General features: G+C 42.8%; 1 long non-coding RNA gene across 1 annotated transcript; it reads right to left on the bottom strand.

Moving 5' to 3' along the window:
* Positions 1–4,591: 4,591 nt before the first annotated feature.
* LOC308466829 lies at positions 4,592–22,779 on the bottom strand. Its single transcript, XR_013980992.1, has 3 exons — positions 22,588–22,779; positions 16,864–17,000; positions 4,592–4,698 (listed from the first exon to the last, which is right to left on the bottom strand). It is a non-coding gene; the product is annotated as an uncharacterized lncRNA (long non-coding RNA).
* Between the last annotated feature and the right edge of the window lie 1,693 nt (positions 22,780–24,472).

Genomic DNA, 24,472 nt, shown 5'->3' with positions numbered 1-24,472 from the left:
GCCTTGCTGTCTTTGGCTCCTTGACTCCTTGCTTCTTGATCCTTGGATATCTGACTTCGAGACTCCTTGCTTCCTGACCCTCGGACCCTTGGCTTTCTGACTCCTGGCTCTCTGACCCTTGGACTCTTGGCTTTCCGACTCCTGGCTTCTGGACTCCCGTTCCTGCTCCCACCCCGCCATCTCGCCCCCGGTCCCGACATCCCCAGCTGGGACTTTGATCGCCCGTGAACCGGACTGTGACATTCATGGTGAGTTACAGCACCTCTTTTTCTTGAAAAATAGCACTGTTTACATCTGAGGCAAAATCCGATCACACTCCTGACATGCTATCAGCTGGACTGCTTATTGGCTATGAGGGAGGCCAATCATTTTGGAATTTTAACAATAAGATAAAACCATAGAGGGTTTTCTACTATAAATTTGTAGAATCCTAGAACAGGGAAAGGAGGAGAAATTTGTAGGTGTCTATATTTCCCCGTTAAAGTAATTTTACTTGCTACGAAAGGCATTAAGCTGATCTTGTGATACCTCGGCTATTTCTATCAAGAATGGAGTGCTCTCAAATCCCACTGGCTATTCTGCAAATGAGAAAGATTCTGAGGCTGGTTGTATTAGATGTGAAGCTCAGGATCTGTTTGAGGAAGTCTGAGGCTAACTATTAGCTGTAAGAAGATTCCTCAAGTCTGACTTAACTTTTATAAAACAGAGCGGGGGAATTTAATACCACCCAAAGCCAGTCAAGTAATAGATTTGGCTTCCCTCTCGCAGGAGTCTTCCTGTCTCCCTCCTTCAGCTGCCACAGCTCATCCCGTTCCCCTTTTGTGAATGATCTTTGTGTCATTGCCATCGCAAAGTGAACTGGGAAAGAATTTCCTCGGCTGCTACTTGATACACTATTATTCGCCTCTTATCATTTTAGCAAGGCAGTTTGCTGCTGTCAGAGGTAATGGAGACTGTACCACTAAGAAAATTGGCTGTAATTTATTTATCAATTGTTTTCTGCATACCACAAAATAGGCCATCTACTTTATGGCTGGGTCTAAGGTATTTGAGAGCCCCCGAAGTTCATGGTTTTCCGGTATTCTAAGTTCTGCTTATGGCTTTTCCTGTATATGACACACAACACCACCTCTGTGGTCTTGAAGGCTGTTTTCTTCTTTGCTTTCTTTAGTCACAAATCATTCTGAGGCATCCCTTAAGTGCATTTGTATTGTTAAGTGCACCGGCCTGATTTGGTGTTAATTCAATTTGAGTGCCCTTAATATCTTGTGGGGGGTGATGCAATGCTTGCTAGCTGTACCTTGTAAAAAAAAACAAAAAACAGGTTTCAGGTCTGCCTGAGAGCTGAGCACCTTTCCCACAGCAATTTACCAAAGTTGCTGATAAAATTTTCATAAGGAAACCTTTTTAGTCTGACCCTATTGTGTTATCCCACCATTAAGACCCAGGGAATTGAGACCATCTTCTGGTGACAGTTTATTACGTTCTCCATTATTGCTGCGTATACGAAACCTGATGGGTCACCTCACAAAAAGCCTTCTTCTTTAACCACAGGCACTGCTCTCTAGGCCTGGGCCTGGGAGTGTTATCGTTTGCTACTCTCCCTCTCCCTCTCGCTTTGTCAATATAACGGAGATGCACTCTTTATAAACCGGACACCTCTAACCTTGGCATGACAGGAGATTTGAGGGAAGTTCAGGGCCAGAAGGAAAGTAAAGAAAAAGGAGGCAGAGGGAATACAGCGAGATGCCAGAACTGCACTAGGTAGCTCTTATTGATGGGAGGAAAACTCTTCAATAAAAATCTAATGTGAAAAGAATGATGATCGATGCTATCTCTCTGTTGCTAAAGGAACTGGATTAGGGAAATATTGACTTCACTCCAATAGTGGACGGAGGGCCAAAATGACAATGGGGAAAGCGGTGTAGCAGATGATGGCTCAAACCCACTATGTCTCTTGAAGCTCCACTTTGGGGTGGATTCTTCCCCCACCCCTTGCATTTTGAGGGAGTGGAGGTGAAAGTGTCTGTGAACAAATGCGTAGAGTTAAGGAGGTTGGATAGGTTTAGCTTCCTCCAAATTAGTTCCCTCCAAATTAGTTCCGAATGAAATTGGACAAGCACCTAGCACTTTGATAATTAGGCTGTTACTAAATACATTTTTATTTAGGAAGGCTTCCTTTGAAGTGTAACTCAGCAATTTTATGGAATATTAACTGTACAATTGTTGCTGAAGTTTTACTGTTTTTAGTTTTCTAAGGCTATATCTTTTGAATTTTGTCTTACTGTACACTGCTTTGGTATCTGTTAGCTGTAAAGAGGCTGATAAAACTCTAAAATAAAATAAAAACCCTCACCATTATGAAGCTGAAAAGCAAACCTAGAGAACTTTCCGCTCAGTCCTGTCTACATTTATGGACTCATTGACCCCCTACTCATTGAATGTTGTTAACTTCAATTGATTGACACATGTAACATATCTGCTTCTGTCCATTTTTTAAACCTCACTTGCAAAACATCCCATCCGCATTGGAAACACAGCACAACACACACACACACACACACACACACACACACACATACACATGCAACTTCACTGCCCAATTCCTGCACCCAATGGAAGGGACTCTTGTTTACAAAAGCTACAATAAATGTGTTAAAATGCCACAGGGCTCTTGGCTGTGTTTTGTGGCAATAGACTAACATTCCTACCCTTTTGACCTCTGTTTAATGGATGTGGGAACAGACCTCGGACGTAAGTGAACAAAGTCTGGTATACAGAAACAATGTCGGTGGGTGCCCAGTGTGTGTTTTTCTGCGCACATGGCTGGGCTTTATGCAACTTTAGTTATGTGTCACGGAAATGATCTGATGAATTATTAGATAAAGCTTGAGGCAAAGAAAGAGCAGAGACACCTGTCAAAGGACTGTGCTGAGCTAGAATTTATAATACATTAGCTTATCACCTCTTGATCTCAGAGAGAAATTGAGGAAGATGAAAAGGATACACTTCTTCCCATATAGCAGGGATGTGGCCCTTCACATGTTGCTGAACGCCAACTTCCATTGGCGAAGGATGATAGGGTTTGTGGAAAAATAACTTCTCGAGCGTCACAAGTTTCCCATCCCTGCTGTACAAGTATTTAGGGAAAGTGTGTATACTTTTGTGTCTGTGTGTTTGAACAACTTGTGTTTACAGCCTTTAGTTTGGTGCTTGTGGTGATAACACCACTGGAAGCAGACTACAGTTTTACTCTTTTACAAAGAACCCAGGAACTTCGCTCCAAAAATTGGAGGGGAAGGCAGAGATTTCATTCTTCCAAAGGCTACCCCGATGTATTCTGGGGCATTAAAAGGATAAAAAAAGAAGTATGCTTTCATGTAGGCTGCCCTCAGCTTCTCCAGAGGTGGTTTTAGGGTAGCACGACTGGTTCAGCCACACTGGTTGTTGTGCTGCAGGGGGTGCCACAAGAATGCTGTAAAACAGAGTAAGAATTGGGTTGTGTTCCCCCCCCCCAAAAAAATTTTAATGTCACACAGGGTGCCACTAAAATTTGAAAGCCCAAAATCCACCAGTGGCTTGTCATCAACTTATTCTAGGAGATAGAATTCAAATAAAATGGCATTATAGAGGTTCTGGACTGGTCCACACCGTAGAAAGGCCTCTGAATGACCCTTAAGAAACTGTTATCAATAAATGTAAGTGGTATGATAATTTCAGATTAATGGGATCTGCCCTTTCTTGTTTATACTCCAATATTTTCCAGCTGTATTTTCCAACCTGAGAGGTAAGCAACATACTGGGAGGGGTTTTGGGTTGAGAAGCCAGCATGGAGTTGAGGATTAAAGCACCTTTCCCCTTTTATTTTGTTATAAAGCAAGAAAAGCCAAATCAATTATGGATCTGCTACATAACCTGTAGTTCAGTCCTATGTGAGAGAGATAACATTGTTTTCTAAGCAACAGATGAAGATTATTGGTTTGGAACTCTTAAATGCTAATATTGTATTCAATAATCAAACAAGCCAAAAACCCTGTTGAGTTAAGATCACAGCTGAGTCAAGCTCCACAAAGCCAGGAAATTGGAAGTAACCTTCCATACACAGGTGTGCCCCATGACCAGCGAAGATGCTGTACAATGTCAGAAATTGTGCTTGTTTGCAGACTCCCTTCTATGGTACCTACGCCAGCAAATATCCCCCATGTTGTTCTGGTCCTGGATTGCCTTATAAACTTGGAGAAGTCCCATAGCTCAGCGGCAGAGCACCGGTTTTGCATGGAAAAGGTCTTGGGTTCAATTCCCAGCCTTTGTAGGTAGGGCTAGAAATATCTCCTGAGCAAGACTCTGAATGCTGTACTCTGCCAATAGTAGGGCTCCTCCTCCTCATCTTTTTACACACCGCCATATCCTTCTGCTTGTGAAAATAACTGGGAAATGTCCTTGTTTTGGCATTAAGTACAAGTTTCAACCAAAAGAGTAGTTTTGGAAGCACCATCTTTATTTGATAGGCTATTTCTCGATGTACTTACGCAAAGAGTCTACTCTGTATTCTCTTAGGGCATTGCTTGCTGCCTTATTTGTGCAACGCTCCCCCTGGCACAAGGAACCTTTAAAGAGTGTAGATGATTATCGAGAAACCCAGTCCATTTTTTCAAAGTGAGAATTCCATGCAGACGCAGCATGAACATTGCCTGATGTCTGGAAGAGAAGGAAAAAACGGACAAAAAATGTCAGCCAAAGTTAACATATCTTACAGTACACAAGGCAACATTATTTTGGATACTGGATTTATTTGTTCACTCTCAACCCTCATTATCATAGTCACAAAATGAGATGGTAGGATCAGGATTCCAGCAATGTTGTTCTCTGGGGGGTCTGCATGTTTCTCACAGAAACTTCCAGGACTTAGTTCTAATTGAGCATACAGCACCAACCCTGGCACAATTGCATTGGTTGCCGATTAGTTTCTGGGCCCAATTCAAAGTGCTGGTGTTGACCTATAAAGCCTTACATGGCTCAAGACATCAATACCTTCAGGGCCCCCTCTCCCCATGCAAACCGACTTGGACCCTGAGCTTGTCACCCGAGGCCCTTCTCTGTCCCCCCCATCCCAGAGAGTTTCGGAGGGTGGCCACAAGATTGTGGTGGTTCCCCGATTGTGAAATGCTCTCCCTAGATAGGGTGGCCTGGCGCCATCATTACATAACTTTAAGAACCAGGGAAAAACATTCCTCTTTACTTAATAGCCTATGGCTATTAAATAATCTTTGTCCATGGAGTTTTCTTGGCAGGGATACTGGAGTGGCTTGCCGGTTCCTGCTCCAGGTGGATCACGTTTGGTCAAAACTCTCCACTATGACCTGTCCATCTTGGGTGGCCCTACATGGCATAGCTCATAGCTTCTCTGAGTTATTCAAGCCCCTTTGCCACAACAAGACAGTGATTATGGTGCTGGAGGGGACTCTTGAGAGTCCCATGGACTGCAAGAAGATCAAACCTATCCATTCTGAAGGAAATCAGCCCTGAGTGTTCACTGGAAGGACAGATCCTGAAGCTGAGGCTCCAGTACTTTGGCCACCTCATGAGAAGAGAAGACTCCCTGGAAAAGACCCTGATGTTGGGAAAGATTGAGGGCACAAGGAGAAGGGGACGACGGAGGATGAGATGGTGGGACAGTGTTCTCGAAGCTACCAGCATGAATTTGACCAGACTGCAGGAGGACAGGAAGAGTGGAGTGCCTGGAACAGGTGAGGCTGCAGGTCCCTTATTTTCAAGGCTGCTGGTCCCTTATTTTCAAATCTGTAAGCTGACAGCTATGAAACAGACAGTCCTCAGCATAACACTCAAATTGGAGCATGTTCAGCTTCTAAAAAAAGTTCGCAAACTGGAACACACACTTCTGGGTTTGCAGTGTTTGGGTTCCAAGTTGTTTGAGTACCAAGGTGTTTGAGAACCAAGGTACCACTGTATTGGTAACCCTCCTCTTGTGTCATGGCCAGAGGGCCTGGGCTGGAGGGGAACAGCCCGGTTTTTGCATCTTGCTTGCCCTGTGTTCCTGGCAGGAGCCAACCTCACCAACCCCTAGGTACATTCCTGATGACAATATAGTAATAATAATAGTGATTTTTGATGGAATATGTTGTTGCTAAGCCTTCAGCTACTGATAATACACTGCACTAGGCAGACTGTACCATCCAACATCATCTAAAGTGGGATCTAAGTTGGACTTTTCGCATATTTAAATTTCCTGTTCGGAGCTCATTAATTTCTCCCCCACCCCCAGCACTGTTGAATGGCAGGTGCTCTTCGGTGGATGCTGATTGGCTGCTCCACAGCTCAACCCATTGCAATCACCATTATATGTTTGAGTGGCTTCTCAACACCCCTATTTTTTATTATCAGCCGCGTCTCTAGCTCTACCTTTGCTACACAGTCAAAGAGAGTTGCAGGGCATCTCCTGCGTTTTGCACATGATTGTTTTCCTGTCAGTAAACTCGGAACGAATGCAATCACCAGGCGGCGAGTTTTTGCATTTGTCACTGAGAAGCACTTGGCGTCCTGTAAGATGATGAACATCGCCGAGGAAAATCACGGCACTCTGAGCGTTAGCTCAATCACAGCGACCGAGCTTGAGAGTAGGGTATCATTTGAAAAGTGTCATTTGTTAGGGAGCAGCGCCTGTGTTTTTAAAAAGTGCTGAATCCCAAGTTGCAGGGAGTTTCTTAAATCAAGGTCCTTGGTTTAATAGTACATTGGGTTTTTCTTAAAATATAAATAAATAATCTCAGCTGTATTGATTATGCTTCATGAACATTCACCTAACACTAAAGTTATATTTGCACCTGCTGCTGCTGCTGCTGTTCAAACCCAGCAGGAATGAAGAGGGAAGGTTTCAAGAAGTACCACTCCTCTAAAAAGCAGGGGTAGATAGCATCTTGATGAAAGATCCAGCAACAACCGCATCAATCTGCTTTCTGCCCCATTCTACAAGAATTTACCCTGAACTACCAGCAGTTCTATATTCTGAAAACAAACAAAATTAAAATGTTTCTTAAAAAGAAACTCCCATGCCCCCAGTGTCATAGGTAAAGGCAGAATTATTCTTTATGCAACAACTGGAGGGCTAAAGTTCCCCATCGCTGCCCTACAGAACGCAGAGTTTCTACAGGAAGAACATTTTCTGTTATAATACTTCCTCGGTGGGAGAAGCAGTCCCCAAGGGAATTTTTCTCCTTGCACAGCCAAGGTGTAAGCACGCTGCCCCACGTTGAATCCAGTGGCTGTAACAGGATCGAATTTATATTTAGTGCATTTAATGTCAATAAGCTCCAAGCATGCTGTTCTTTCCCATTTAAAAAATAACAGCAGAAGGAAGAATTATATGGAAATATGAATGTATGGCAATGTGGGTAACGGGGGGAGAGAGACAGAGAAGAAAAAGAGAGTTGTTGATGAAGAAAATAGCAAAATATGTAAAGATTATTCCAGCAAAAAAACATCAACAAAGTCTAGATCTGGAGACAGCAACTTTACCTTAAGAGGTCAGAACAAAAAGCAAGTAGGTAAAGGATTTTTCTAATTGCTTAGTTTCCAGGACAAGAAAAGCACCATTTGCTTAGTTTAAGTGTATCAGATTTCTGCTGAAAGTATAGGACTTAGCAGCACCCCATAACACACAACCACATACTAAAAAGGGACTGGCCTATCCTCCCCGCCTCCAGTAATGTGGTTTTAAGGGCTCTGTGATACCTGGAAATTCAATGGATATGCCTTTTATTGACATACAGAAGTAGTAAGGTGGTTGAGTTTCACTGTTTGAGTTTCTACCTGCAGTGACCTAGGGAAAAGTGGTGCTAAAACAAGTAATACAGTCTGCCCACCTTCCAAGTGATGTTTTCTAAATGGCCACCAAAAGTTGCCTTGGCGATCAACCCGCTTATTTTTGAATTTGCATTTGCACAAGAAGTCGCATTTCCACCTGTTCCGAAGTTTCTCTTTTCTTGCAGAGGATGGATTGTTTGTTTGCAGGCTTGTTTTTGCTTTAAAACTAAGAGCACTGGCCACCGCAGGGAAAAATCACATCTATCTCTCTCATGAGTGAGAGATAATAAATCACTCTTCACAGGTGAAATCTTTTATTTATGCTTTGGGATTCCCTTTTATTGAGGAAACGGAGCTTCTCTTGGCTTTGGCGAGGTTGCACTTTAGCAAGTGATTCAAATCAAGCTGACATCTCTTAGTGAACATTCTCAAGGCAGCGCATTTATGGCTGTGGTTCACCTGCTACTCATTCCGTCGCCTCACGGTAGATCCTTAGTCGGCCTCTTCTGGGTTTGCTTGTGTGTTGTTGCAAAAATGTCTTCCTGCTCTCCCAAGAAGCTCGTAAGGTTGGGGACGGGAAATGTTTTGTTTTGTTTCATTTTAAAGAAAGTTAGTAGGCCATTCTCTGTCCATTGCTTATAGGGGGGGGGGGGATCTAAGACAGATGAACTTGTCTGAGCTATACATAAAAAAAAATATTTTTATTAGTAATTTCAACATGACATTTTACCAAAAAACATATCACCCTTAAATTCCCCCCCTATTTTTCCCTCCCTCCTCCCCAAAATATAGCCCCCTCCCCTCCCCCTCTCAGACTTCCCTCAGCTCCTCTCTCTGGCTTATCAACATATGTTATTTTCTACATGTTACAAAACTGTACAGGTCCTTAATTCATCTATCTAGATATTATCAATAAGTTTGTGAATGTTTATTCAAAACCTGCCAAGGAGTCCAGTTCATTTTGTTGTTTCTTTAAATACTTTGTAAAGGGTTCCCATTCATCTTTAAAATCAGTTATCCTTGTCACATAGTTTGTGTGTCAGTTTTGCCAATTCTGCGTAGTCCATCAGTTTCTCTTGCCACAGTTCTTTGGTCGGGATTTCCTCGTTCTTCCATCCGTGTGCTATTAAGACTCTTGCCGCCATTGTCGCATACATAAAGATATTTTTCAGTTTCCTTGGCAGGTCTTTTCCTACAATCGCACCAATTCAGAATGCTTAACCCTCAACACCTCCGATTAAATCGGGACATCCCATTGTTGTTGTTTTTATTATTAGTTTCCACATTTTTATACATATCATCTCTCACACATATACCCAATTACCGTGGTACCTCGTTTTACAAACTCCACTAACCCGGAAGCAGTACCTCAGGTTGAGAACTTTGCCCCAGGATGAGAATGGAAATCACGCGCCGGTGGCGTGGTGGCGGCAGTGGGAGGCCCTATTAGCTAAAGTGGCACCTCAGGTTAAGAACAGTTTTGAGTTAAGAACGGACTTCTGGAACAAATTAAGTTCGTAACACGAGGTACCACTGTACAAGGTTCTCTGAACCTTCTGACTTTCCTCCTTACCTCCCGTGGGTTCTTAAATTAATATTATTATTTTTTGCATCTTTTCTCAACTATTATGCATCCCTAATTTATCACAGTCAATTTCACATTACAAATATCATTACAACGCCACCAATGATTTTAACTGTTTACAGTGGTTTTTTTAAAAATAAAGTACAAATTTACTCCACTCTCTAGCACATACTTGGTCGTCTTGGTTTCTGATCTTCCCTGTCAGTTTTGCCATTTCTGCATAGTCCATCAATTTCGTCTGCCATTCTTCCTTTGTTGGTAATGCTGCTTCTTTCCATTTTTGGGCTAGTAACATTCTCGCCATCCTTGTTGCGTACATAAAAAGACTTTTATCTTCTCTTGGCACTTCTTTCCCTATTAAACCTAAAAGAAAGGCTTCTGGGTTTTTTAAACAAATGTGCTTTTAAATATTTTCTTTAATTCATTATAAATCATTTTCCAGAAGTCTTTTACCTGACAACATGGCCACCATATATAGAAAAAAGCACCTTCTTTCTCTTTACATTTCCAACACATATTTGATTTAGTTTTATACATTTTTGCAATCTTACTTGGTGTTAGGTACCAATGATACATCATTTTCATATAATTTTCTTTCAACGCACAGCATGCTGTAAATTTTATTCCTTCTTTCCATAACTTTTCCCATGATGAAAGTTGGTTATTGTACCCAAAATCTCTAGCCCAGTGTATCATCACTGCTTTAACTTCTTCATTCTTTCTTTGTATACCACTCCAACAATAATCTATACATTTTTGACAATATTTTCACCTTATTTTCCAACAGATCCATTTCAAATCTCAATCTTTCTGTTTCAAACCCTCTTTTTTATCTACTTTCAGTACACCATTTAATTGGTGATATGGCAACGAATCTGTTAACATTTCTCTTATTTCCTCAAATTTTCTCAATTTTAGTTGCCCATCTGCCTCAATTAACAATTTTGGGCAGCATAGCCCCGAAAGATGTTTGGGACCAAAGATAATGATAAAATTGTTTATGTATGCAACACTGTTGCAAGGATTTGATATGCACAGAATTGGGAGGAAATAGCAATACCCACGAAAGAAGAATAGATCAACAAAATAAAGGACTATGCCGAAATGGAAAAATTAACTCCTAGACTAAGAGACTCTAACGATGATGTGTTTGTAGAATAATAATAATAATAATAATAATAATAATAATAATAATACCCTGCCCATCTAGCTGGGTTTCTCCAGCCACTCTGGGCGGCTTACAGCATATACAAAAGCATAATAAAACATCAAGCATTAAAAACTTCCTGATACAGAATGGAAACCCTTTTTGGATTACTTAAGTAAATACTTTCATTCTTGTCCAGTGCAGGTTGGGTTTATATCTTGAGCAGCAGAAGAACAAGAATGTTATTTTCAGGCTTCTATTTTATACCTTGGGCAATGTTAGAAACCAACAGACAGTTCAGGGAGTGGAGAGAGAACATCTTATTGAGTGATAATGGGAAGTCATGGAAAAATAGGAATGGTAATATTTGATGTTCTTAAGATGTATTATGTGAAAACCTAATAAAAATATTTGTATAAAAAAAAGATGTTTGGGACATGATCTTGCATGTAACTTGCGCAGGAAGGCATCCCCAGAAAGTGCATGTCCCGGTTTTCCATGGTGACATGTTGGAGGGCAATGAGATTGCATATGGGGATCACATTGCTGAATGTTCCCTTTCTCCAACGAGTTCAGAAGCGTGTATATTCTACCTCCACTCAGCCACATTTTTATACTCAAAAGAACCCTGTGATGTAGGATAATCTAAGACTTGTGCAAGGTCACCAAGGATTTTGTGGTTTAGGAGAGGTTTTGAACCTAAGCCTCATCTGTCTAGTCCCATGCTCTAAACCACCTCACACCAGCATCTAGGCATGAGTCTAGTGGTTTTAGGCACAGTCAGAAGTGCAGCCTTGCACAAAAGTGATTCCCCTCCCAGCTAAGTTGTACACGTAAAAAACCAGCACATCAGAGCATGGAGGATGGGGCAGGGCACACAAAATGGTATTCCACCTTGCTGTTCCATTGGCCAACCTGAAAATATAAAAGTACAGAAGGTCATTTGGTAATTCCAAGAGTCAGGCAGTTTGCAAACTGTTGTGTGTGTATACTAAGTCAATAACGATTCCCCTCTGAGACTTGCAGTCACATGCAAATGAAGGGTGGTATATTAATATTAATAATAATAATGTACACAATATATGCATATTCAGAGTTGCCTCAACCATAGAGCATACAGAAGCGCCCCTTTAGATCTAACAGTATGTTGTGAAATTGCAGCCCAACTTGTCCACATTTTTCTCAAGATGGCAGGCTATGCTCTGAATTTGTCAACGTGATTTCAGCAATCCATTAATCTTGCCAGATAGTTGTGGAGTCACTTACTGCGCCTCCAACGTTCAGAACTTTTCGTTATGTCACTCCAGGTTTCAAACTAGTTTTTTCTTTCCCAGTTCAGTAGAATAACGGGGAGGAGAGAGCTTTGAGTTCCACTGATTTATTTATTTTTTTAAAGATAATTTATTTGTGTTTGTCTAAGAGAGGGGGGAAAAGTTCGCCCTGCCATATTTTCACAAGCAGGACCCTAGGATCTTGTAACACCACATATATTTCGACTGTTTATGTTCTCTATGAGCTGAGAACAGATTCCAGCTCTCTAGGGGATTTTACAGCTTGATGACATCTTCATTGTTATTATTACTCATTACAAACAGATTTCTGAGAGAGAAGTCATTCAGTGACGAACCCATCAACCACAGTTAATGGCAAGTGTTGCTGGAGTCAAGCTAGAGACATTGTACAGGCACTAGGCACGGTCCAACATAATCTATGTCAGAATTAAAGCCTACTGAAATCAATGGTTGGCCATGGCAAACGGCTCATTCCACTTTTTTTTCCAATGGGACTTAGTCATCGCAAGGGACTTTTACTGGACTGCGCCCAACACATGCAGTTTCTGAGAAGAACAGGATTGGAAGGAATCAGTGTGCTATCCAAACCACAGTTTTGGCAAAAACATCCAGACTTTAATTAAAAATAAACACATGTTTATTTCTACCGAAAGATGAAATTCATGCTAGACAAGAAGCCTTTTAGTCGCTGGCCTAGAAACAGATGCTACTTTATGTAGAGCCAGTGTGGTGTAGTGGTTAGGAGCGGTAGACTCGTAATTTGGTGAACCGGGTTCGCGTCTCCACTCCTCCACATGCGGCTGCTGGGTGACCTTGGGCCAGTCACATTTCTTTGAAGTCTCTCAGCTTCACTCACCTCACAGAGTGTTTGTTGTGGGGGAGGAAGGGAAAGAAGAATGTTAGCCGCTTTGAGACTCCTTCAGGTAGTGATAAAGCAGGATATCAAATCCAAACTCCTCCTCCTCTTCTACTGTCTTCTGCTGATCTATGGCTATGATCTAGTTCATTTCCTAGTACAGTGGTACCTTGGGTTACAGACCCTTCAGGTTACAGACGCTTCAGGTTACAGACCCTGCTAACCCAGAAATAGTACCTCGGGTTAAGAACTTTGCTTCAGGATGAGAACAGAAATAGCACGGTGGCGGCGCAGCAGCAGCGGGAGGCACCATTAGCTAAAGTGGTGTCTCAGGTTAAGAACAGTTTCAGGTTAAGAACAGACCTCTGGAACGAATTAAGTTCTTTACCCTAGGTACCACTGTACTGTAACAGAGAAAGAGGAATCTGCCTCTTGCTTCTGTGAAGCAGAGTGTCTGTCATTATTAGAATCATAGAATACAGTTGGAAGGAAACCTGAGAGTAATCTAGGCCAATGCCCCTGCAATGCGGGAATCTCAACTAAAGCATCCATGGCAGATGACCATTCGACCTCTGCTTAAAATCTTCCAGTGAAGAAGAATCCACTGCCTTCTGAGTGAGTCTGTTTCACTGTTGAACTGCTCAGAAAGTTCTTCCTATTATTATTGGTACAGAATGGAATCAGTGGCACTATGTCAAGGGCATATTCGTCTGGATGGAACTACTACTTCTTTGGTGATCCCTCGTAGCCGAGTAAGATTGTCTTCCTTAAACACCATTTTAACAAGGAGTCCGTAAGTGACTGTGTAGGCCAATTCTGGATCCACACGTCCTTCCACAATGGGGACATAGATTTCTAGGCGAGAGTGGATTACGGTGAGGGTTTGCCAAATGTGCCTTCCTCTTAGCATGTTTCTCCCTTGCATCCTGAGTTCGGATGTTACCATGATGCCTTTGGTAAAGGCTGTTCTCCCATTGAAGCACTTGCAGGCCAGTGTTTCCCAATTGTTGGTGTTTACACTACATTTTTTTAGATTTGCCTTGAGACAGTCTTTAAACTTCTTTTGTTGACCACCGGCATCACGCTTTCCATTTTTAAGTTCGGAATAGAGTAGTTGCTTTGGAAGACGATCATCAGGCATCTGCACAATGTGACCAGTCCAACAAAGTGTGAGTCCTGCAAACCCTGCATCTGTTTTTCAGTTTGGGTTCCAGATTTTCGATTGCTGTATCAAGTGAGGAAGAGAAACTGCAGAAGAGGGTGGAAATCCAGAGAAGAACTTTCATGATGAGTGAAGGAATGCTTAACTGCCTGCACTCTGCCCACTGTTTCTGCCGTGCAAATCCCACTCCTTCCTTGCCCTGCTTTGCAGCAGGCATGGGTCTCTAACCGCTGTGTGCTGCAAAAAGTGCAAATTGGCCCTAAGGGAGCTTCCTGTTTGCTTTCTCTTAATGTAATTGAATTTGGAAAGCAGGAGCTTTGCATGGGCGAATCCAAGCTAGAATGTGGAAGGTTTAGCGTTCTGAGCAGAGACCATACACTACCATGCAACATCATGGTTTATTGCTTGAGTATTATACTTCATATAAGACGCCTGCTTCTTGGGAGAAAAGCAATGACAAACCTAGACAGCATCTTAAAAAGCAGAGACATCACCTTGCCAACAAAGGTCCGTATAGTAAAAGCTATGGTTTTCCCAGTAGCGATGTATGGAAGTGAGAGCTGGACCATAAAGAAGGCTGATCGCCAAAGAATTGATGCTTTTGAATTATGGTGCTGGAGGAGACTCTTGAGAGTCCCATGGACTGCAAGAAGATCAAACCTATCCATTCTGAAGGAAATCAGCCCTGAGTGCTCACTGGAAGGACAGATCATGAAGCTGAGGCGCCAATACTCTGGCCACCTCATGAGAAGAGAAGACTCCCTGGAAAAGACCCTGATGTTGGGAAGATGGAGGGCACAAGGAGAAGGGGACGACAGAGGACGAGATGGTTGGACAGTGTTCTCGAAGCTACCAGCATGAGTTTGACCAAACTGCGGGAGGCAGTGGAAGACAGAAGTGCCTGGCGTGCTCTGGTCCATGGGGTCACGAAGAGTCGGACACGACTAAACGACTAAACAACAACAACATTATTCTTCATCTTTTTCAATAGGATTCCACCTGACCCCACCAAGTGAAGGCAGCAATGGGAGAAGAGAATACAGAAAAAAGAATTAACAAATATCTGTTGGAATCCTGCAAAGCTGGCCTCTTGCTAGACAACTCAGTTCTCATCCAGAACCATGCTGATCTTGGCATTGCGTGTATTGCAAGCCCTTAATCCATGTAAGCTGCAAAGTTCCAAAACATTTGGTCCTTGTGACATGATGCTCATTACAATCTAGCCTCATTCAGGGCTGGGAATACTGAAAACAGAATATGTGCACAAGATTTTCAGGTAGTCCCTCTTTCCCAATATTAATTAAACCAGCAAGTTTAGCGGTGTCACACCCTATGGTGTTAAATTACCTAGGCTACTTGATATTATTATTATTATTAATAATAATAATAATAATAATAAATAATATTATTTATTTCTACCCCGCCCACCTGGCCGGGCCTTCCCAGCCACTCTGGGCGGTTTTCAACAGAACATTAAAAACAGAATAAAACTTCAAACATTAAAAAAACTTCCCTAAACAGGGCTGCCTTCAGATGTCTTCTAAAAGTCAGATGGTTGTTTTTCTCTTTGACATCTGAAGGGAGGGCATTCCACAGGGCAGGCGGCACTACCAAGAAGGCCCTCTGCCTGGTTCCCTGTAACTTTGCTTCTTGCGGTGAGGGAACCGCCATAAGGCCCTCGGAGCTGGACCTCAGTGTCTGGGTTGAATGATGGGGGTGGAGACGCTGCTTCAGGTATACTGGGCCGAGACCGTTTAGAGCAAGCACCCCCAAACTCGGCCCTCCAGATATTTTGGGACTACAACTCCCATCATCCATAGCTAACAGGACCAGTGGTGAGGGATGATGGGAATTGTAGTCCCAAAACTGGAGGGCCTAGTTTGGGGGTGCCTGGTTTAGGGCTTTAAAGGTCAGCACCAGCACTTTGAATTGTGCTTGGAAACATACTGGGAGTCAATGTAGGTCTTGCCACAAGTTAGCCCCACCCTGCATGCTGTAGTCCACCAGCAACTGAAGGACCAAAGGCTCCCCACCTCTGAGCTAGCTGGACACATTGCCAGCTGTGTATAGGTGAGGTTCTCCATTCTTACTTCCTTCTGTCCCCTGAAACACAACAACACAAAGTGAGTGAGTGAGTGAGTGAGTGAGTGAGTGAGTGAGGCCCCAGGGCTTTGCCCAAAGAATGCAGAAATTAGACTGGTGGAGCTGAGATGAGGCAGTGTGGAATTATTGGTGCCAAGTGTTGAGAGCTGCAGATCTCATCTTGGATCTATGCATAACTATCTAAGATGCTTGACCCGGCAATGAACAACAGCAAACTAAAATGGGAGATCAGAACGTGGTAAACTGGAAGTCTGTTTTGGAACCTAGATTGTTCCCCACCCCCTCTCTTTTGAAGAATAGCAGAATTAACAGCTCATTGTACCCCTTTCTCTACTATAATTTCTATTTTTAAAAACCAACTATCCCAGAATTGTGTTTGTAAAAAAAGATACATTTGTCAAGAGAATCTCTTTTGTTCAATTATTCTAACTGCTATTGATTGCCATCTTCTCGGGGTATTGGAGATTGAGAAAAGTGTGGGTAATTGATTACATAAGATACCCATAAGTGTTAGCAAGAGCCATCAGTTTAACGGAGGCATGTAAAACTGTATTGTTCATTAATATAAAAAGCCACAAATAAAATCTTAAACAACAAGGATAAAAGGAACGGACAGTCAGTACTGGGCTGCAGAGGCAATTAGCTTGACTTTAGGGTAAGACAACTCCTCTTATGTTAAAGGCTGAACTAGATTACGCCGGGTACTTTAGGGTTGATACAAGATAGCTGGTTCATTACAGAATGCCTACATGATTTTAGTGTATCAACCCAGAGAAGAGCAACCCCACAATAACAGAACTAGTTAGAAATCTATTAAACTCAAATGAAAATGCATTTTAATAGTCAATATCCAGTAGCATGTCTAACACAGAGAATATTGTTACGTAAAAGCCCTACATGAAGCAGAGGTCCCTTTAAAAAATGCCTATAACATACTTGCAAGAGTCACATTCTACTTTCTCGGTGGCTTCCAATGACTGCAAATTCTCTAGGCAGATACTGGCAGTACAGTTTTTACTCAGGGGGACCATACGCTAAGAATAAGGAAAGACAGTCATTGTGAATGACAACCCACATTCTGGTCATGTATCTCATTTCAAGTTCCTTTTCAAGATATGAAAAAAATATAGTTTGCGTTGCTCTATTCATTTCATTCCTGAGTTCAGCCTCAGTTCTGATTGTCATCAAAAGAGCCTGGAAAAACAGCTTTAGTCACTGAATGCAACAATCAATAGAGCAGGGAGATTTGCATAAAGGAGGGTATATAAATCTTGTGAGTGGCATTTCCTCCCCACTATCATGTCCTGTGGGTTTTAAAAAACCAGTTTTGTCTTTGTGGACAGGAAGTCCGCTGTTCTGAAAGGCCAATCGGGCTTTCTGATGCAGCCTTCTGCCATCTGCAGGTGATATCTTCTGGGGTGTGTGGAATGAATGGTTCAGTTTTCATATGTACATGCAATTCAGAGTTTGGTAGCAGTTCCAAAAGAACCATTCCCAATGCATCTGGATCGAGATTGTAAACGTTCATGTCATAAAGGTAAAGGTAAAGGGACCCCTGACCATTAGGTCCAGTCGTGACTGACTCTGGGGTTGCAGCCCTCATCTCGCTTTATTGGCCGAGGGAGCCGGCGTACAGCTTCCAGGTCATGCGGCCAGCATGACTAAGCCGCTTCTGGTGAACCAGAGCAGCGCACGGAAACGCTGTTTACCTTCCCGCTGGAGCGGTACCTATTTATCTACTCGTGCTGGCTTGGCTTTCGAACTGCTAGGTTGGCAGGAGCAGGGACCGAACAACGGGAGCTCACCCCGTCGCGGGGATTCAAACCGCCGACCTTCTGATTGGCAAGTCCTAGGCTCTGTGGTTTAACCCACAGCACCACCTGCATCCCTCATGTCATAAAAGAGATGAACAAAATGACTACTAGGTCTACAGTCCTGTGCACGCTTACTTGGGAGTAAGTCCCACTGAATTAATAGAATTTGGCTATATGCTACCTTAGGCTACTGCCTCTCAGACTACATAATTCTAAAGCTATCACCACTATGAAGTGCTTCAGGAAACCTCCATTTTCTATCTCTCTCTTAATCTTGTTTTCTCTTGCTACTCACAGACCCATCACTCTCTCGCTTCCTGAAAACTCGTAGAGCCTGTTGTCACAGACAAGAATATATGCAGTTGCTCTCCTGATCTGGCCTGTTCTGAAAAGGAGCCTGGTTAATTAACATTGATTACAATCCACCAGCTGCAAGTAAAAATTGATTGCAAGGGGTCCCTAATTTACATGCTTCTCTTTCCTGGCTCCTCTTCGTAACCCCCCCCCCCTGCGTTTTGCTACCCATTGACAGAAAGACACAGAAACTGAACCCAATTTTTAGATGTGACAAGAGGTACCTGGGTACCTCGGATATGACAACTGTGATCCTCATTGTCCTGCCTTACCCCCCACCCCTCAGGAGAGTCGTTTGTCAGCCCTGCAAATTGCCTGCATGCATATTGCGGCCCCATTCATTGCTCTTATGCCTGTGCATGTGTGTGTATCAAGAGAGAGGAGCAACGGTATTGATTTCGGATAGCCAGGGAGAGCGGCTGGGATATTAGTAAGGAGCCGAGAGAACACAGCACATAAACTTTTATGACACAATGTCAAAAGTGGATTGCGCCAACATAAATGAAAAGGACAACATGTTACTGTAATTAAGGCAAACACACACCATTTATCTATCGGTATAAAGGGGGCTTCTCAGAAGAATACTCAGAAACAGGCACCTGGCTGGGTGGGAAGTCTAGAGGTAGGAAGAGTTGCTCAAGGGTTAGTGCCGAGGAAGAATGTCCAGAAGAGACCGGAGTTCTTTCTAAGCATGACTAATTTGATTCAACAGCATACATTGACAGCTACTTTGGATGAAGGCATGTGCCTTATGGGGCTTTTGGGAAATTGCTTGATTTTCCTTGATTGTCCAGCGCCGAGGGCCTTCTGGCAGTTCCCTCATTGCGAGAAGTGAGGTTACAGGGAACCAGGCAGAGGGCCTTCTCAGTGGTGGCACCTACCCTGTGGAACGCCCTCCCATCAGATGTCAAGGAAATAAACAACTGACTTTTGGAAGACATCTGAAGGTAGCCCTATACATGGGCAAGGCCAAGGGGGGGCAGGGAGGGGTAGCTGCCCCCACCCCCCAAATCAATAAAAATCATCTGAAGGCAGCCCTGTTCAGGGAAGTTTTTAATGACTGATGTTTTAATGTATTTTTAATCTGTTGTTGGAAGCTGCCGAGAGTGGCTGGGGAAACCCATCCAGATGGGCAGGGTAGAAATATTATTATTATTATTATTATTATTATTATTATTATTATTATTATCTTTCTCTCTCTCTCTCTCTCTCACACACACACTCACACACACACACACACACACACAGACAGATGCACAACATATAATTCCTGCTTTAGCTATATATTTCAAAAATTGTCATGTACCACAGCTTGTACTAGTTCTCCTCATCGCCTCAACTGCAACACAGTTCTAGAAGTTTCATCACAATACTTGGCGTTGTTATTATGATGAAAAAGGTGTCGCCCTCCAAAGTATTAGCCAAAGAAAGGTGAGAGAACAAAAGAGATTTGGAATGGCGGGGGTGCCACCTTTAATCAAATTTTGGGGGAGGGGGGGCAGGTAAGTCCTGCCCCTCATAATCACATGACACAGTGCATGCACACCATTTGAATGGCAATCACCTTTTTTGAGGGGGGGGGTAGCCATCACTGTGCAAAACCTGTGACTGGCGCATGGCTGAAGAAATCTGAGGGCTGCTGTAGAGTTGGCTGCTTGGGTTGCTGAGTTATGCTTGTGTTTTGCTGATGGGAGTGCTGAAGGCTGCAGGAACTGCATTTCACCGTCATGGCTGCTTGGCAAATCAGTTGCTAGTCCCATTTTTATCTGAGAATCAGATAAAAGAACGGGGTTGCGGGGAGAGAGAGATGTGTAAGTTCCCTGAAAAATCCCCCAAGCTATTGACCAGACCTTCCCCGGGCTCTGAAATGCAGCTTGCACGCAGCCTTAAGCCCCAAAGAGCAGTAGATGAATGGTGAATACTAAAATGATGTCAACAGTTTGTGCGGAGGCCAAAGAAAATACTAAGGGGCCCTTCATGGCTTCATCCCTAAGTTTGCTGAAGTACATCTGTGAGTAATAAGTTTCCTTTCCCTTTCAGACACAGCACAGTGCAGTACATCTGAAATAGGTTTCCTGCCCATTTATTTTGTTTCCTTGGGAGTCAGGGGCATTTTGAACCGAAAATTCAAACTATCCGTGGTGGCCTCATAGCCTGACTCCACAGGCCCAGGGAAGGGTGCTCTTTCTCGACGACTCTTTGCGAAACCATCGCCGCATCATAAAAATTGAGCCGTTCTAGGGCAAAGACAGATGTAATATGAAGAAACGATTTTTAGGGAATCTTTCAGACTGTCTTCCTCCCAGTTTCCCAGTTTGCTGTACAGTGGTACCTCAGGTTAAGCAAAGCAAAGTTCTTAACCTGAAGCACTATTTCTGGGTTAGCAGAGTCTGTAACCTGAAGCGTATGTAACCTGAGGTACCACTGTATAGATTTGCATGCCAGTAGTGAACTCAGCACTGGTTTAGCTGTTGGGCTGGCTCCTTCCCCTTGCTTTAAAGTACCACCATAATGTGTTTTCTTTTTAAAAATCAATTTTATTTAAGGTTTTCAGCCATCAGCGTTCAGCCCGGACACTGAGGTACAGCTCCGAGGGCCTTCTGGCGGTTCCCTCTCTGCGAGAAGTGTCCCGCCCTCTTCTCCAAGGAGTTCAAGATGGTGTACATGGTTCTCCCCTCCTTATTGCATCCCCACAACCATCCTGTGAGGTCGTTTTGGCCTCAGAGGCAGTGAGTAGCCTGAGGTCACCCATGACCTTCGTCTTTCAGTTCAGGTCTTGCCAGAACAATAGAAGGCCTATGTGTTATGTCCTTTACTGCATCAGTCTCTACAGCCACGGCAGGAACTGCAACCTTCCAGCAGGCTGGACCTCACCCCCAAAGACACACTCTTCCATTGCCTTCTGAGACAGACGGATGCCAACCTGGGGGTGGGGTTATTGGTTCGTTTTGTTCTTGTTTTTAATTTTGTATTTTGTGTGTTTATCTTGTGTTTTTATTTTGTGAACCACCCTGAGATCTTTTGGTGAACAGTGGGATATAATAATAATAATAATAATAATAATAATAATAATAAATAATTTATTATTTGTACCCCAGCCACTCTGGGTGACTTCCAACAAAGACCAAAAATACACTAAAATGTCACACATTAAAAACTTCCCTGAACAAGGCTGCCTTCAGATGTCTTATGAATGTCAGGTAGTTGTTTATCTCTTTTACATGTGATGGGAGGGCATTCCACAGGGTGGGCGCCACTACCGAGAAGGCCCTCTGCTTGGTTCCCTGTAGCTTTGCTTCTCACAATGAGGGAACCGCCAGAAGGCCCTCGGTGCTGGACCTCAGTGTCCGGGCTGAGCGATGGGGGTGGAGATACTCCTTCAGGTATACTGGGCCAAGGCCAAGGCCGTTTAGGGCTTTAAAGGTCAGCACCAACACTGTGCTCAGAAATGTACTGGGAGCCAATGTAGGTCTTTCAAGACTGGTGTTATGTCGTCTTGGTGGCCGCTCCCAGTCACCAGTCTAGCTGCCGCATTCTGGATTAGTTGTAGTTTCCAGGTCACCTTCAAAGGTAGCCCCACGTAGAACACATTGCAGTAGTCCAAGCTACTTGAAAATTAAGTCAATCAATCATACATCCAAACCCCTTAAAATCAACACACCTCCTACCATCAGTTTCAGATTCAACCCACCATGTGAAACCATTTCTACATCTCCCTATATTGTTGGCATTTCCTTCTCTACTTCTCATTAGAATTTACAAGTATGAATCAGATTTAGAAGTGTGTGTGTGTGTGTGTGTGTGTGTGTGTGTAAAACACCAACATAATGAACAGAAATAAAGACGTCTCAGCTACATGTTCTTTAATTTCCTAACCCCCCTGCAGTAGCAGCAGCCAGCTGTATTAAATAGTTCCACCACTGCAAATAAAAGGAGAGGATTTACAGTGATGAATTTATAGCAGGGTCATTACAGTTATAAAAACAACAGTGAGCTGCTTTGGGAATGGCTAAGAAAGTGAGACAAGGTACTTCGCAGACCCAGGGAGGGAATAGAGAGAGAGGTCATTGTAACTTCCTGCTTTCCCCTCTGAGTGCTGCGGTAGCTGTCAAGTGCAAAGAGGATGAATTTCTCCTTCCAGCATCAGCTGGGATTGGGAAATGTGTATTGGAAAGGGATTCAAGTAATTGAAACACATGCAGCAAGTTTCTTTAGTGATTTGCACATTTAAAATAGAGGACAATGACAGAATTCATTGTGTGATGTTCCTAAAGTATCAGGAAGGGAGAAATAATCATTTTACTCATCCCTAATGTTAACTCCAGAGGAAGCGTATGTAAAAACAACAATCCCAAAACAGATTCTTTAAAGCCAGCATGTTCAATAGCTGTTAAGATAAGGACATGCATTTTGGGGGTGCCATCCACAAGTCAGTGTGCTTCCGAGTATTTACCAAAATGTAGATTTCCTGGTCCTGACATTGTGGTAGCATCCATCCAATTCCATCTGTCTTAAGAACAGCGCAAAAGGCCTCATGCTTTGTTGTGCTAGCACAGGGGGGTTGGGGTGTGTGACAGATCGAGTTGTATCAAATCCCCCAGAAATTTCATTCTGTCTGTTGTACAGCACAGTTGTCCTCTGGTGTGGTCATGCTGGGATAACGCAAGTCTGTTAAGTATAGCAATTTTGTTCACTGAAACTGCACATGCTTATATGCCTTACTATGTGTTTTAATTTGATTGGTTGGTGACTGAATTCTCTAGCAGTTCTCATGTGATTGGTTAACGTCGGTCACATGGGAGTAGTGAAGGAGAGACTCTATTTTATGTGACTATGTTTTAGAATCTACTGTGAACACTGCTAAGTTGAATGGAGTGTTGGTGTGCTTCTTCTCTGCTTGAAAGAAGGAGAGCAAAGCCGCAGGAGAAGGTAAAAGTGGAAATCTCTCATAGGAGTTGCAAGGCATGGTCTAACTGAGATACAGAAGGCTGAGTGCTGAGCTCTGGAGAGGAAAACACAGTTGTTTGGAAGCTAGAAGAAGAGACTGTAAGCCAATGCTTGCGACTGTAAATACCATGTTTTAATTCATCTGCAACAGGGATGTCAAACTTACAAGTCACTGCGATCTATTCCCACTATACAAAAACTGGCAGTGATCTACCCATTGGATTGACAAACATTGTTGAGCTTTTTTTGTGTGTGTATGGGATCTCGCGATCAACCGTGATCTACCACGTACCCCCCCACCCCGCGATCAACCAGTAGTTCGTGATCGACTTGTTGGACATCCCTGATCTATAAGTTTCTGAAAGTAAAGCTTTTGAATGACAATGTCTGGACATTGGTTTAATTTCCAAAGAAGGGTGTCAGTCATATATACGATTTGAGCTTCTTAGCTGCAATTTCACTACTCTTACTTCAACATTGTGCAGCCCAAAATGATTATGCTAGTGGAACTGTTTAATAGGATACCATATTGTGATTTATCCTTAAGTACCACTGCATCACCACTACGGCTACTACAAAGAGTCTTGTAACAAATCTACTACATAATTTGGAAAATTGTTGTTTGTCTGTCCACTATGAATTTGGACACTTCTTAAGTGTCTAATAACTAAATTTTGTGTGATGGTTCCTGAGACCAAGGCATAGGTTTTCATCTAGGTTTGGATATAGTTGGGTACAATTTTGAATCAAAATGATGGACCGAACCTTTCAAAACTGCACTGATATTTTGGTGATTTGAATTCCTAAGCAATACTGGATACAAGACAGCAAGTTTATTTTGAAGTGGACTCTAGTTTATGGCTAGCTATGCTAAAATTGTTAGTTTTTAAAGGTTGCTCAAAACTCCTTTTTTGTTTTTGATGCAAAGGAGTAAGATAGCTATCTCTCTGGAAGCTATGCAACAATGAAACTCAATTTTCATATTTCAGTATTAAGAGAAACTGTATATGTGGTTTAATTCAAAAACCAGTACACACTAAGGGAACATTCAACTGACTTCAAAGCATGTTGTATTATACTCCAAGTTTACTTGCCCATGGCTATGGGATCTGCTGCCAATGAATACAGCAGCTAAATTATTACTCAATTATCCTGCAGTCATACATCTGAATAGCCCACCTATTTGCCATTTGCATGAGTTTGCATCAACATGGAGTACAGTAAATTAGAATACGATCAAGTAACAGTGGTTTTTTCACCCAAACTAAATGTTTGCCAAGGTATTCAATTAGGATACTTGAATTGGTTTGAAATCTTGTGCCTCAATTTGGGCAGAATTGGTTTAGGGAGAATGATATCTCCCAGGGAAGTTTCAGAGGTATTCTTCAACT

This window comes from Podarcis pityusensis (genome assembly GCF_964106645.2).
Source record: "Podarcis pityusensis genome assembly, chromosome: 17".
NCBI classification, from domain to species: Eukaryota; Metazoa; Chordata; class Lepidosauria; order Squamata; family Lacertidae; genus Podarcis; species Podarcis pityusensis.
Note: the sequence above shows the minus strand (reverse complement) of the source record. Positions and strands in the feature narration are given on the sequence as shown.